The 17,347-nt window shown below is 27.9% G+C and overlaps 1 protein-coding gene across 3 annotated transcripts in view; it reads left to right on the top strand.

The window, feature by feature from the left end:
* LOC113366182 overlaps positions 1-17,347 on the top strand; it is a 224,494-nt gene that overhangs the window by 76,281 nt on the left and 130,866 nt on the right. For all 3 annotated transcript variants that reach the window (XM_026607749.1, XM_026607747.1, XM_026607746.1), the window contains one exon: positions 16,853-16,984. The gene's annotated coding sequence lies outside the window, so the exon portion shown is untranslated. The remainder of the gene's footprint in view (positions 1-16,852; positions 16,985-17,347) is intronic.

Genomic DNA, 17,347 nt, shown 5'->3' with positions numbered 1-17,347 from the left:
TCATATGTAATTGATGACACCTAATTTAGTTTTAGAAAAAAATTAGTGAAATTAATAGCTTTACTAATATATTTTCTACCATAATAACGATGATATATCAATGATTGATACTGAAGTGGACACATATATATGTATCTGAAAATCATATCATTCTGGTTCTTACTGGATGTGAGCTATCTCTTTGAAATCAACTTCATTTTCTATATTATGATAGAGAACGAAATAAACCACAGAGTTTTGTTCTATTTATTAGTAACACTAAGAACACATATCAAAAGTTTTCAGAACATGTAACTCAAAAATTTTCAGGGATGATTTTGGGCTCATTATATACTAACTATATTGAAGCCTAAAAATTATGAGTTTTGGGGGTTTTGTGTACTATGAAGTACTATTTGAACTGAGTTGAATTCAACATACAAAATACAATACTATAAAATACAATGTGTTCAAATAATTATTTTTTATCTTATAAGAATCAGCATTTGACTTATCATTTTTCTTGCCGATGAAGTTAGAAAAAATCTATATTCTAATTATTGAAAGATACTTTAATAATTATACATAAATTTGTTTAATTCAGAGACTGAGACAAGATGGATAAGCACCACTCAAAATAAATTATGTTGATTTTTATGCAATTTATTGGTAGAAATTAACTCGTCTGCTAACTGCTATCATTAAATTAATATTATTAACTGCTTATGAAAATCGTTTTCTAACTATTAGATGTTTTCTGAATTTTTGAATTTTCATTAGTTTTAATTTGTCTAATAATCCGAATACGTACACTTATAACTAATGCTTTCCTACGTACTAAATTATTGCAAAAGACCTCTTAAAAATATTATTACATATTTGTCATAATTTATTATTACTTGAAAATAATGAGGTCTCTAATTTTATGGCAAATTTTGCAATATTTATTTCTGTCTCCTTAACCATAGTAAATATCTCCTGGTGCTTTGAAGTACCTGGTACAAATGCCGTAAATAATTCTGGTAAAGGGTACATAATAATGACGTAGAAAAATTGACAGGGGTGCATAGGTGCACGCACGCATACGGCACGTGGGCATAATGAAATTATATACCCGTAGTTCTCGTAAAAGGAGCGTCGGTATTGACATTCAGTAAAATAATAATTATATTGGAATTTAAAGTAAGCAGAACTCTATTGAGGGTTTCGAAGAAATTCTTATTTACTAAAATTATCAATTTACTCATCCAAAGTAGAAACGCGTAGTAATCTCGCTGTATTGGTTGACAGTGATGTATGTTTTTGATTTTTTAGGAATGCAACCATCAAGGTACCGACTTGTAAAAAGCAACTAATACTAAATGCAACATATACAATCTTTCTTATATGCACATGTAATCATTACAAAAACTGTTGAGTTGGACAATCCAACTTCATTTGTGAAAAAAATTAAATTTTTATATCTGCTATCCTTTGGATGTATAAGTTTCGATTTTAATTAACAATTTACAGCTTTTGATTTTGCTGGGTTTGTCATTACATATATGCAAAACATCGCTTGACCTGTGCTCCTGGAAACGTAGAAGACAAATTGTATCCGCACATACATACTCACACATATATATATTCATTTTTTGCTAACAATAAGACATTCAAAAATGTTCAGAGAAAATACAAATATTTGCAAAAATTTCCGTTTTCGATTTTTTGCGGCCATTACTATAATAACTTACTATACAGACAGTTAATAATATCGGAATTTCTAAATGATAATTCTTTATTTATGTAATATTGCATTTGTTCTTAAAAATTTAAACATATGCTATAAAAACTAGTGCCTTAAGACAATATGCTGGAACTTCTTGATCCAGAATTAAATACTCCAGCAAAAAATCAGTAATCAATAAATATTGACCAATGATTAATAACATTTTTTTAAAATATTTTCAAATTGATAATTATAAGTACTATATATTTATTATATATTTTATCGCTCATATTATATAGCTACGATTTCGCGTAAAACACTTAAGAATGCTTACATAAACAAGAGATGCCGAATGAATCTATGTGACAATATATTTCTTACGATTAGAGTAACACATATGAGATATATACATTTTTAAAATGAAATGAATTTATAATTTATATTTAAAGTATAAAACTTGTGCATTTTTGAAAATTTTGGAAAAAAATTCTAAAAATTTTGATAATTGTTTGAACCGACTTTTAAAATTGAAAATCTTGGTACGGAATCCAAAAAAATGTAACAAAATTCGTACTAATTTTTAAAATCTTTATTAGATATCTGATAATTTGATAAACATATGCCTAATGATCATTTTTGACATTGTTTCTTTACTTTTTCCTTCGTATCTCCAAAACTTCTGCACCCTTCTTTCCACAAATTTAATCAATTCTTCATTTCGTCAATACAAGCAAAATATTTTTGTGTCATGCAAATATTTGAATCATGCAAATCGGTTGATCCGTGCACCCGAAATCGTGGACGAAAAATTGTATCCAAACATACACACACACATACATACATTTTTTCTGAGGTATGCCAAAATGTCAGAATTCTTTGAAACGTAAATATATATGAAAATTTTCATTTTCGATTTTATTGCGATTACTATAACTTACCCTACGGGAAGTTAAAAATGGTGATACGAACGGATTTTTCATTTTTCTGTGTGATGTAAATAGGTTAACTGATACCATTATTGTGCGTTTTTGATTGTTAATTGGTGCTATAATTAAAAAATCAAAATCTGTACATATAGTTCCTTTTATGAGCTCTCGATTATTGTTCAATATTTTCTTAACAGGTATAACAGAAAAAAATATAAACAATTTTTACACAATAATAATAATAACCAGTAACTGTACGCACAGATATGTGTTACAATTTAGGTAATGTTTTTCTAAGGTAAGATGCCACTATAACTATTTATTTATTTTTATTTTAGAATTTTTTTTTTCAAAATTGCAATATAGTAAATATTATGCGAATGGCAAGCATACTCGTCAATACGCAAAATTCTTCTATCTTTTCTCCATGACGAGTATCGTCGTCAATCACAGTTAACTGGTTGAACTACTAGCCCTCGGTTTGTTTTATATCCTAATACGAAAAGAGTAACATCGAATTTTTTGAGGGTGGAAAGCCATCAAATGTGTTTTATGTGCAAGGGCTTGGCCCAGCTCACAAATTTATCGCATGCCATCCGGCGGTGTATTGAACCTAACTTGATTATTTTCACGGACATAGGAGCGAATTTACTGCGACAACTAGGTAATTAGACCCAGGTAATCCTAAAAGATACAAGATAGAAGAGGTTATTGCTAAAACTTATTTGACCTACTTTTATACATGCAATATTATTAAACATTACGTGTAAGTTTCAACGCTTGTGGTTTACTATAGTTATCGTGAAAACTTTGTAATAATTATTAATTAATAATATGAAGCAGAATACATAAGTTTTGTTCTGAATTTTGGAACAATATTTTTGTTTAGCTTATTATAGATAATTTGGATAATTTTGAAGATGTATATTCATAAATAATATTAATATTAAAATTTAATATTTTTAATTAAATTTTAAACGCTCGCCGGGCGTTTCTAGTTTTTTTTTGATAATTTTAAGGGTGTATTCTAGTGTAGAAATTCAAAAAAATCAATTTTTTTTATTTGATATTTTCAAAGTTTAACTGTCTAAGAATATGGGTACGAGAAGGTTTTTGAAAATTTGAACTATTTTCGGTGATATAGGCATTCTACTGACTCGGTCTCCATACTGGCTTGGCTTCACACAAATCTTTAAATGCGTTTTTCTCAGAACAGACTTTTTCAGTACTGTTGACACGATTTCTCGAGTTTTAATCGGCCGATTCACTTGAAATGTTCAGAAAGTCTTGTTTATTGACTTATGTATAGCCCGAACTAGGATTATCCCCAAATTCCAATTTTTACCATTCTTAAAAAATTCGAGAAACTCCAAAAAACAGTAAAAAAACTTTTTTTTTCAAACAGTCGCCATTTTGTAAAAAAATTTTTTTTACTCATCGCTAGTTTGGGCGATTGCGACATCATTGTAATATTATAAAAAGATTAATGATCTTTTTTGTGCATTTCCGATGGCTAGGAGGGCTGAAATCATGTCAAGACTGAGGTGCCAATTTTTTGAGACCAATTTACAATTTTCAACTTATTAATTTTTTAATTTTTGTTTTGTATTTTAATAATATTAATAAACAAGTGGTAAAAATGGATAGTAAAAACATTAATTGCTTTCTTTTACGATACTCTAAAAATAACCTAAAATTCATATCTGTAGAGCTAGAATACCCCCTTGATAAAACTAAAATATTAGATGTCTAGGACAAGTGGTTTAATTTTAAAAATTAATCTCTTATTTAACATGTCGGAAAATGAATGTAACTTGTCGTAGGCCTCTAATATTTTAGTTTTATTAAAATTATCAAAAAAGCTTTGAAAAAAACTAATCAGCATTATTCCCAAAGGATATATGTATTTCGAATACTTTTTGAGTTTACAAAATCGATTTTTTGTGCCATTCAAGAACCTTATCACCATACAAGTTTTCATTAAAATTATCAAAAAAGGGCAAAATGACTTTCCACCTAGTTAATGATAATTTTTCATGGCTATTTTATTTATTTATGTATTCATATTTTCAATATACAGTAGAAATGATGTGCGTAACAAATATTTATCGTTGTTTGATATTTTGCTGGCATAAATAACATTTATTTTTGGAATCATTGTATATATAATAAGGAGTAAACATGTTAGATCAATATCGCGTGTATTTGGAAAATGTTCTTCAATATTTGACTTTCCCTTCTCATTGGTTTTTGTTACATGTGCAAATAATTATAATTAGAACAGAATCCACAAACAAATCGAAGAAGACAAGATAGAATTATTGAAACATAAATAATTAGGTTATGTAACAAAATTAATTTAATTTTGTGAGATTCACCAGTCAATTCTGCCGTAAAGTAGACCAATTTTATGGCAAGTCTGTTACGCTGCGTTTTTCATATAAAATGTCACTGAAAACTGTCGAAATTCTTTTGTATTTGCTTCGCAAACAGGCGTTTTACATATAAAATGTAATTATGAAACATCCGAAAGGTGCACTTATGATAAGATTCTTGTTTTTTTGACTTTTGTGAGTTTTCTAGGTTAGGTAGTTAACCTAACCGTGTAGCATTTGACAGTTTTTCGTATCATTTTATATAAAAAATGCAACATTGGTCTATTTCACGGCAGTTGCCTGTCAATTTAATTTGGAGAATGAAATCAAATAGGTACAGAAAATATTCATGATGAAAGCCAGTGATGAGCATTAAATCCATTTTTTTAATTTACAATATGTTACTTATCAATAATACGTTTAGTTTAAATAAATTAGAAGTCATGATATTTGGTAAATTTTGAACTTGAGGCAGTGCATATGGAAAATGTTTATATTTATTTAGTAATTAATGAATGGACTGGTCACTTTTTCAACCAAAAACATCAGAAGAAATACATGCTCCGGATTAAGATTTTTGGTCTTGCCAAGGTTCTATTTCCCTACAGGACAGCTTGATATCAAGCAGTATTGATATCATTGTTTATTGAAATATTTCAATATGATTTCATATGCAAACTGTACTGTCTTTGCTGTCTTATTATCGAATGTGAGTATTAATCTCAAGACAAAAAGAAGAGACAACCACTTTTTGATACGTTATAATAATTCTGTTATAGGCAATTCACCATAACACCTTATAGAACACCTAGAAATAGGTTTGTTGTAAAGAAGTAATCAAACAATGAAAATCTTTTAATTTGAGTCAAATTATACTTCAAAGGGCTACTTTTTAAAAAAAATCGGTGAGTACAACCTGAATCGTGGTGTATGGTCTGTATTATAATGTAGGGCATTTTTATTCTATCCAAGGTTTGTAGAAACACGAAACTCTACATGATATTTGGAAAATTTTCTCTCATAAAGTAATTTTCCTCGTGATTTCAATCACGATCCTGAAGTAACATGAGATGTTGCTTTGCAAATCGCTTGCGTGCTCCTATGATACACAGGTATGACACATTGCTTATGAGATGTGCGTCATATTTAGTTATGCGGAAATATACAATAACACTTATGGAAAATGTTTTCATATCGACACGGAATCTGATATCTTTTTAAAGTAGTGATATGAAAATGATAGATATCAGAGATTGAGTAATGCGTGTAATGTATACGGAATTATAAGTTTCAGCAGGTATCACCGACAAACGCATCAGAATATATGCCGAGACCATAGTATTTTATGAGAAAATGAAGGAATAGTTATTATGTATTAGAATACATATATATATATATATATATATATATATATATATATATATATATATATATAAACGATCAACCGAGCCGTTTCTTTAGAATTTGCAGAAAGTGTAAAACAAATATGCCGATTTTTATGAAACTTCTTGACGATAGATATCATGGTCTTATAGAGCATACTGAAATATTACGGCCATTAAGTCATCATTAAGTAATTTCAATTTTGGTTGATTAAGTCGATTATTGCACATATTAGGAAATTTTTGCAACTTGCCTTAAGTAAAAATGACACTTTCAACTAGTTTCTATTTCAATTTCAATCTCAATTTTCATGTTTCGTAATTAGTGGTATAATTTTTAACAAGGATTTCTTTAAATGTCAGGTCTTATAATTATACGCTTGCGTAGAAAACTTTGTCTTTGCTTCTTTTTGGTAAAAGAAAGTAGTTTTCTTTCAAGTAACGTTTTTCGTTATGAAATAATATTTATTTGCAAAGTGAAAAATTATTATTTAAAAGCAAACTTTTATAAACTGTGTAAAAATTGTATTAAAATCTGATCATTTATCGACATGTTATGATACTCAAAAATATTATTTGTGACTAATTAGGATATTATAAAAATACAGATAATTATAAATAGAGGTTACAAAGTTTTGATATATTTGATAATTATTTTATTAGTTTACTAATAAATAGGCTAATTAGTCACAAATATTTTTTCAGACAAAATTATAATTATTAATTGTGTATTTGAACTCTATAAACAGAATTTCTCTAACTTTCCACAAGAAAAGTTTCTTATTGCCAAATATTCCGATTCGCTAATTTAATGTTTTCTCAATATTTCATGCTACTCCGCATCATTGGAAATATTTGTATATATATTTGTGTGTTTGAGACTGTTCCAAATAATTCTTGAATCATATGGTTTGTTGTAAAGATCAATAATTTACTTATCAATTGATTATTATTTATCTTCGGTGTATATCGTAATGCTCAATTTATATAGAACATGAATTAATTGCAGAACTTAGTTTAATTGGACTTCAGTTCTCAATATAAAGTTCTCGATTCAAAATAACAGGAAGAGTAACTGTTTATAGATGAATTACATTAATTCAAAACGATTAACATATAATTTCAATTACTGCATTAACTTGAGAATTAATTCGATGTGTAGAAGTCGTTCCGCTAGAGAATTGCTAGATGGAAATCTTTGCGAATTCTATAATTTTAACCGTATTATGTCAGTAAAACTGCGAAAAATAACTCTTTAGCCATGTTATAATTAATTCAAATGTTTAAATTTTATGCGATTTAATTTATTATTCATTTTTGAAATTATTATATTTCATATTTTTGCTAGTGAACTTATTTATTACTTCGATGAAATAGTAGTTGTCATTGATACGAGGTCTGTTCAAAAAGTACCCGGAATTTTCGTTTTTTCAAAAAAATATTTATTTATTCGTCTACATTAATGTGGTCCCCTTCAAAGTAGTCCCCCCCAGATATAATACACTTATGCCAGCGTTTTTTCCAATTTTCGAAGCACCCTTGATATTCACTTTTTGATATGTCCTTGAGCACTCTCAGCGATTTTCTTCAATCGAGGAAAACCGCCGTCCTTTCATGGGTCTCTTCAACTTTGGGAATAGGAAAAAGTCACACGGAGCCATATCTGGTGAATTTTTGCACTTTGCAACACTTTATTTCATTTTTTACGCAAAATTTAATACAAATTCTTTGACTTTTCAATTCTTCCATTGTAAAAATCGCCGAGCTCAGAAAAACACGTCGAACCTTAGCGACTACCACAGACAAAGCAAACAGTGAATATAGCTGAAAATTTCATCATACTTTAGGGGCATGTATACCAACACAATAAAAAAAAAATTTTGACAATCAGACACTCCAGACTCGCGAAATTTAATTATTAGTAATTCCGGGTACTTTTTGAACACACCTCGTATAAAGGCTTGAAATTTCATCAGATTTTCTTGTATATATTTAATTATTTTGTATTTATTTTTACAGTATTATCAGGATTTTGAAAACGTAAAATTTAACTCATATGGTGCATTATCTCGAGGTATTTAAAATCTCAATACAAAAATATAAGCAGTATCTTCATGTTGTCATCAACAGTGAAAAGTTTTAACACTGGGTATATTTTTCGAACTCTACTTACTTAAATTTTTTGCCTAAATTAAATTAATTTATTTAATATGGTTAATTAAAAATACATACTTTAATTCAGCAATAGAATAGAAATAAAAAAAGTGCGCTTAAGGTTCACACGCGATTGAAGTAAAACTTATTTGCTACTGTACAAGATGGCATTTAAGTAAAAATAAATACATCATATAACAATTTTCAATAATGTTTATTAGTAATATGGTAATACTTGTGATGCACACATTTATTAGTGTCAACTATTTTACACATTCAAATAAAGATAAATTATAAATTATATATTTATAATAGCATTAAAATATGTATAATATTTAAAAACAATAATGTAATTAAAGTCATACTTCAAATATGACATGATCGGTTTGTCATTGTAATTAGCATTTAGAAATGAACCTTCATTAGAGAAATGAAGTAATTGCTGATTAATAAATTCTATAATATTTGTTCACACAGTGGATTATGAAACAACGCCTAAACAAATATTGTTTTCACAACTTCACTCATCATGTAAGAATTGTGTTCCAGAACTTCATATAATTAATATTAACATACATTCATTGACTGCTTGTATTTTTTTTACTTTTTCGCTGGCGATATAAACTCATTCTTTGAAAAGCTATAATATCTGTCTTGCTTAAAAATTATTTTCCATTTTAATAACTTCAAAGATTTATAGAGACTACGAATTATATACAAATAATTTCTAATCAGTACACGTTCAGTACACGGCCCAAATGTTTAATTTGTTTTATTATTTTTAAGGAACAGGGTAAAATATTCTTCTGTTTCAGGCATTTTTCATTAAATCAAGATTTGTCTACGATGTAACTTTAAAATGTTTATCTATCTATGCCAATTTCCTTCTTGATATCGGTACGCATACAACGTTGATGCCGGCACGCATACAACGACAGATCTCTATTTACATACACGACGACTAATCACAATCGACCTCTATAGAAATGATCTCATAGAGAGCAAATAACGAACAGCTCGGACGTAACGGACTTCCGTTGTATTTGTACGGATTTACACCCTAGTTGCGCCTAAAGAAGTTTTACTTCAAAAATGTTAATACTATTACCTTTAAACCTACAATCTTTTACTTGTCGGTATTTCACTTAATTTACATTTTGAACGCATTACAATGGATATCGCAATCGTGACATTATATCAAACCTATTTCTAAACAGCCTCGATTGTCCAATTTATATTTAATAAATAGGTCGTAGATAACAATCGATCAAAGCCTGAATCGAAAACCTGTGATATACGATACAAACTAAAATCTAACACTCCCATCTATTAGTTCGCACCTGTGCGCCCCCAATTGAGGATATTAATGGATTATTATTTTGAAATGTCGTTAGCGCCTTGACACTAAAATAATGTAAATATTTACTAATTTGTTCCGTGACCTGTAATATGATTCGATATTCTACATATAAAAATATGTATTTAATCATTGCTGGCTTGAGGAAAAAAACTTAACTAGGTTGTTCTTAATACGATATTATGATCAATATTAACACACTTAATGTAAAAACTTAAGAATGTTTACATTAACAAGAGATGTCGAATGAATCCATCTATGGACATATTTTTTTTAGAGAACACATATGAAATATTTACATTTTAAAACTGAACTGCGAATATAAAATTTGTATTCAAAGTATAAAACTTTGTATATTTTTGTATACTTTGAAAATTTGAAAAAAATTTTTTTTGAAAATTTGAAAATTGTTTGAACCGTATAAGTGAACTTTAAAAATTGAAAATATTGGTGCGGAACCCGAAAAAAATTCAACAAAATTAGTACTCATTTTTTTTAAATTTTTATAAAATATTTGATAATTTGATGTGCATATGTCTAATGATCATTTTTGATCATTTTTTTTCTCCTTGTCTCTGAAACCGCTGGACCAGCCTTTCCGAAAACATACCAATCCTTAATTTCGTACAAGTAAAATGTTTTTTTAAATTATTCAAATCGGGCGCTCCGTTACCTCAAAAACTGAATTACCATTCTTGGCACTTCATGTTCCGTATTTTCGAAACGGCTGGACCTGTAATTGCCAAAACTAATCAGCACGTCTCCCCATCAAAAGGAATCGAATGTTTTTGTAATCATATAAATCGGTTGATCCAAACATACACACATACATCTTTTTTTTATATTATGGCAAAATGTTCAGAAACCTCTAAAACGTATGCAAAAAATTCCAATCTCGATTTTTTGCGATTACTATAACTTACCCTACGTGAAGTTAATAATAGACATCACTCAATAAAAATTGAGATTTAGCAACATGATTTTCAAAATTGTGGGGCTGAATTTTCTGTTTGTTGTGAAATTAAAATTTTATTGAAATAAACTAGTAATTGTTAATGAAATCTATCGCGTGCATGAATATTTAATAATGAAATAAAATAAGGTAATTGTTTATTTATATTTGATTCATTGTACTTAATTTGAAGTAAATATAAAACGAACGGAATTGTTACGACTAAGAATTTGCAATTAGGCGAGTGAGACTTCTTAAGAAAATTGAAAAATCTCAAAAAGATTGTATACAGACACCTATCAATTTATATTCATATTTTATTCATATTATTATTTGGCATCTGTTTTAAAAACCAACCATTTATGTAGGTGTAACAGTTCTTCGTGTAGCATATTAAACGTGTGAATATTTAATTGTTTAATTTTACAATGCGGTATAGTTTGAGCAATTAAATAAAACAATTCATAAATAGTGAGGTATTATATACCGTTAAATTCGTCTCAAAATTCTTAGTTTTGCTCCCACATATCTAAATTTTCTGTACATGAACAACTGCACTCTTGTTGGGCTTAGCAAATCGGATTTTTGTCGATAACATAATCATTTTCTTTGGCAAGTCAAGATGTATAGATTAAATATGTAAAAGATGACAGGAATAGCTCAGTCAGTAGCATGCCCAACTCACATGGGCACTCGGATTGTCTCTTGGCAATGTTACTAATTTTGAATTTTTGAAATAAAATTAAATAGAATTTGAATTATATATATTGCATAGAGTTAGAAGTAAGCAGTCTTGAAATTAAAAAGAATTTGAATTGAATTGTTCTGTTGAATTTGAACAAAATTGGCAGTAAGAACAAATGCATGGTTTGATTTTGAGTATATCAAATTTCGAAGAAAAGATGAATGAAGTTTTAAAGAACAAAAAAAAAAAGAAAATATGATAAAATAGAGTTTTTAGAAGATTCTATATAATATATGAAGATAGCATGGCACACATAAAAATAGTATAGAAGATAAATGAAGATAGTATAGAATATAAAAATGAAATATTGTAGGTGGCTAAATGTTTTAAATATATGCAAGGTCTAGTAAAATTATTAATGGTCGTTTATGCTATAATATACAGTAGGTATTCTTAGATTTTATAATTAAAATTTGTCTGCTAAAAGTTGATTTGTGAAATTTATTTTAAATTTATAGTTGTTTATGTGACACATTAAACTTTAATTATTAAAGTGTATGTATCAATATCTTATATATGTATATATCTCCACATATATACGTTATATTTTATGTGTATATATAGTATGTACTAAAGTACATGTAGAAAATTCACTTTAGTATTTTGAAAACAGAAAAAAGTAAAATTATTTTTTGCTATTTTGTCTGCATACGCATTGCTCATCTATTCTATTAAAACCACCTCAATCTTCACCGAGTAACAACCTCTAAGAATAATATTTATGTCTGCGCATGATTTAACGTCTTGAATAAACTCGTCTTCATGAACTTAAAAAAATATATAATTGAATCGAAAACAAATACAAAGCCCACGTCGTCACTGTCCATAATAAATATTTGGTGCTAGTGTGTTTCAAGATCATCGGAACGTTCAATAATAAAACTCGAGATGATAATAATTAATAGTGACCTCACGCTGTCTGACTCATGGCAGGTCGGCGTTAATAATTCCAGGGTTGGGTTGTATTAATATACTGTATTAAATAACATTATACAATTATTCATTACTAAATTATTCAATTTATATTTTTGGCTTTTTATTTGAACAGCGACCAGATCTAGGAGTCATAAGCTGTTGTGTAATTTTACTTATCTAAATCGCTTTTTCATAAGGCAACTCAACGGTTGGCCTATCTTTAATTCATGAATTTATTATTACAATTTCTGCAATAATGACATTTTTAATTGAGGCACCAATGCTGGATAAGGATTGTTTTTTGGTAACATACTTCATTCTAAGTAAAAATGATGTCACTACTACTGCTGCTGAATTTATAACTTATTATTACTATAACTAATTTAAATCGTACAAGTTTTATTATTTGCTAGATTATAATATTTTATATCATGCATGCATTACACCATTTTATATCATTCAAATCTAATGCTTATTTATATTTAAGATTTCTTCTAAATCCATTAGAGCAGTCTCTAAAATAATTTAAACCGTAGTATTGTATATCATATTTCGCATCATGCTGCTTGAAATATAAAAAAAATTATATAAAAATATTTTAAATTAGTAAGTTGACCATGATTAGAATCCAAAAAATTCACTGTTATATTTTATTCCAACAAGAAGCTAAATAATCCAATTTTAGATCAAGAGCAAAATTACATTTAATGGATAATTTTTTATTAGATTTTTTTAGTTTTTGTATTTTTTAAATTGATTGTTCATTCATATTTTGATAGTGTCATATACTTATTAAGACAATTAATTTACGTGGTCTGAGTATTTTTTCATTAAAAATGTTATTTTCATATAATGAATAATAAATTTATATTATTTTATTTTCTCTATTAATAATGATGCGAAATGATGTAATCTTATCATAACATAAAACGTTATGCACATAAGAAAGAGTTGAGATTTTTTTTATAATGCAGAATGCAGAAAATCTTTAATCTATAATTTTGGAGAAGTCCTATAAATTATAATTATTATTCAAAGTAAATTGTAGTTTTTAGAGAGTGTTTCACTTAAAATTCAATTATTAAAGAGGGGGACATCTTATATTTTTAAAACATAAAAATTGTAAGTGAATTATGAATGAAATATTAAATATTTCTTTAATCATAATAAATTTTAAAGGATGAAGGAAGCTTTTGGTTTAGAGAAATGAATTCCTAAAAATTATTAGTCAATCAGAAAAAAATATATAAAATATATAATACGAATTTATTCATTATTAAAACTGATATCAGGATGAGCTTGATTTAAAATACCAAATGAAGTCATTACTATAAATTATCAGCTTTTACCAGAAATTAAATTAGTTGACTCCATTTTGCCAATATTGATAATGAATATTGTTTTTTAAAAATTTGCGTCTTATAACAACAAGTAATAAGAATGAATAGAACTTCTTAAAGCATTTTTTAAACAATAATCATGAAAGTGTGCAAATTGCTTCATCGGCATAAATACTGTTACATTTCATTCATAGGTATTCTAAATCGATTAATCATTGGGTCTTTAAAAATATCTATTATATATAGGCTTTCATAAACAACTTTTATATGATACTTATCTTTGTAGTATAACAAAACGCTCAATAAATGATACGATAAACTAAATTGTAAATTATCTATTCTTATCTTGTATCGGGAAAAGCAATAAATATAGGTTAGTTATCTGACATAGTTAGTTGTTATCTTACAATTCTTGTCATATTTGCGAATAAGATTATGTTGATACTAATGTTGGCTTACAATTAATCACTTCTTTATAAATAAGCCGTAATAATTATCAATTATATGTAATTAATATTTCTTATATTGCTTATACTATGGTATCGTTAACTTTATTCTGACTGAAATACATTTCGGAATAAATTTTGTAATAACTATTAGTTTGCTGTTATAAATGCAGAGTTTTATTTGAATCTACTGGAGAAAAATTGATTAAAAATGTGGTTCAAATAATTGATATCTTTTGTCATCTATAGTGGTAGAAAATAAAACTTTTAAATAGAATATGTCTATGTCTATACTAGAATTGTCTGTTCTAGTGTATCGAATATTTTGGTAAACCGTATTTGTTTGCATATCATTACTTGATGGTCTTGGTTTTCCTTATCTATGGCCTTGGTTGTCATTTGCATCGAAATATTTGCATTCACTAATTTTTCTATATTATTAGGAAAATAAGGTATGGATGGATATAAGAAATCGTGCTATACTACATCCAAATACTTTATCTAGACTACTTTTTTTACTGATGCTAAACAGCAATCAGAACTAAGAGTTTGTAAGACTCTTCTCAAGTACATTACTTATTTTAAAGTAAAACTCACTATTCTATTTATTAAATATATTCTGTATTAGAAGGCACCTAGTGGTTGTCCTGTTCTTAATAGTGATGGTAAACTCATTGCAGTAATATCAGGAAGGGCTATCTCACTTGGAAACATATTGTGAACTATATTTTCAAGTAAAATAGAATATGATTACTGCTTGATATCGGGCTGTACGAAATGCTTTTTTCAATACGGGACGAGCAATAGTACTATGTTTGCATATCCCATACCACCAAATTTTATACCTTACTTTTTCATTCTTCTTTTTCTTCTAACTTTGATTTTTTTTCCATCTTCTAATTCTATTTTATCTTAAATCAACAATTAAAATTGTACTTAATTTCAATCCAACAAATCAAATGACAATTCTATGTGTGCCAGGAATGTGAGTCGGGCATTCTACTGACTGAGCTATTCCCACCACAGTCTTGCAATAGTAATTTCTAAGTCCCCAAGTTTCCAATTGGGTTAAAAAAAATACAAATACAGTACAACCCCGCTTAACGCGGGTGATACGTTTCTTCAAAATAAAGCGCAATAAGAAACAGCGCTAAACGGGGCTATCTTTACATGGAATTATTTATTGGGGTCAGGGAAAGATGGCTAGGACATTGGTTAGGTATTGAATTTAAAACGTAAAAATATTAACATTTTAAATTAAAAAAATTCTTAAAACCCAAATTAATACCACATTATTATTTATGCAAAAATAAAAACAAAATATAAAAAAGGAAAGGAATATTCTTAAAAAAAAACAAATAAAATTCTAAGTCAGTCATATTTAGTTAGCCTTCTGCGTTTTCAGTGTTTTTATGACGAAAGCATCTAATATTGTTTGCCTTTTCATTTGCGTTGTTCTCTTAAATGTTCTTCATAAACGGATAGAGCATCTCTACTAACACCACGCCTTACTTTTGAACTCCTGTCAAAATTCATATCAATTTCAATTATATGATCCATTATTTCAGTTACAGTAGACAAACTGCTTTTTGCAAATACCATCGAAAGTTCTTTTTGCTCTTCCTCTGAATTGCTGCTGTCAACATTTTTGTTTTCTTCTTGTTCAGTTAGTTCCTTGAGCTCATCGTTAGAAAAACTGCGCTGCTTCTTGAATTATTTTTTTGACATCTTCCACATTTCCCCCTTCAAAATCTGGGTTAAAATAAAAGAGCGCTAAACCGAATCAGCGTTAAACGGGGTATTGCTGTAGATACTCTAATAGAAAATACTCTATATCAATTAATTTTCCAATGGTAAACCCTTGCACCAGACATTTGACACATACGTCGTGGCCGAGGCTGATGAGCACTTGAACAAGTCGTCAAGCCAGTACGCGTGTACTGGTTTTCGGTAACAAATACCTTTCTCTCTAGTACTTTCTTATATATGTATTTTATTTGTTATTGCAAATTTAACGATGACATTAATTCTATTTTGCGGGCGATTCCAGTCAAATTGGCTTTCGCATAAATTTCCCATTTTAGTGGATATGAAATTTATTTATTTATGATAGGTTGACATGGGAATGCATGATTTTGATGAATGCTTGAAAAGCTACGATTTCTTTAACGGAAAAATATAATTGATATAATACAGTATGTGGGTGTTTCGCAAACACTATCAATCGATCAATGTTAAAAATTTAGACTGACAATGAGGCAACTTAGATCATTTGTGATCTTAATTTGGTTAGTTATTGAAGCAAATTAGCTCCAATTTAGATTAAGGATGTTATGACTTTTTATATAAACAAAAAAGTGTGTCAAAAATATCGATGTTTAATAAAATCATTATTAAATTACAAAGTATCGATTTTTAGTTAAATCCGCCTAATCAGTATTTATGCTTTTTACTCATTTAACTTTTTCAATGTCGTCTACATTTATTGCAATTATTCATGGTAGATTTTGATTTGAAAACATTTTTTTAATTCATATTTCATATTTATCTAATTTAATTATCTTTTATTTCAGAACTCATCACGTGTTAATGAATAACAAGATGTAACGAAACAAAAACAAAGTTCACATTGTATTCATCAAAGTGATAATTAAATAGTGTCATTCATCATATTCCTGTAAATAAGCTATTCTGAGAATTTAAAGGTATGTGGTCATCTTTTGAAACTTATTTAATCTATTAGTATTATATAAATTATTAATGTATTGGAATGACATCAGAAATATTTTTAATATTTTTGTCATCGTCTATTAAAAGTGTGTCTATATGCCCACGTAGATTTGGAAAAGATAACACTGCTTGGTTTCAACGTTTTTTCTTCTTCATTTTTACCTTGAAATTGCCAAATTTTAACATTGGAATAATTTAGTGAAAATTTATTTAATATCGAGTGCTCTTACAAAAAAATAAATTCTGCATAAAAGTCTTTCTGTTATGGCTTTTTGACAGCAATTTTATTAGATTTCTTCAGGTTTAAGGCGGATGAAGTAGTACTTAATAGGGACTGC

Source organism: Ctenocephalides felis, unplaced genomic scaffold (assembly GCF_003426905.1).
Source record: "Ctenocephalides felis isolate EL2017-DRISC unplaced genomic scaffold, ASM342690v1 CF-g0.4_SCAFFOLD_01170, whole genome shotgun sequence".
Classification (NCBI taxonomy): domain Eukaryota; kingdom Metazoa; phylum Arthropoda; class Insecta; order Siphonaptera; family Pulicidae; genus Ctenocephalides; species Ctenocephalides felis.
Note: the sequence above shows the minus strand (reverse complement) of the source record. Positions and strands in the feature narration are given on the sequence as shown.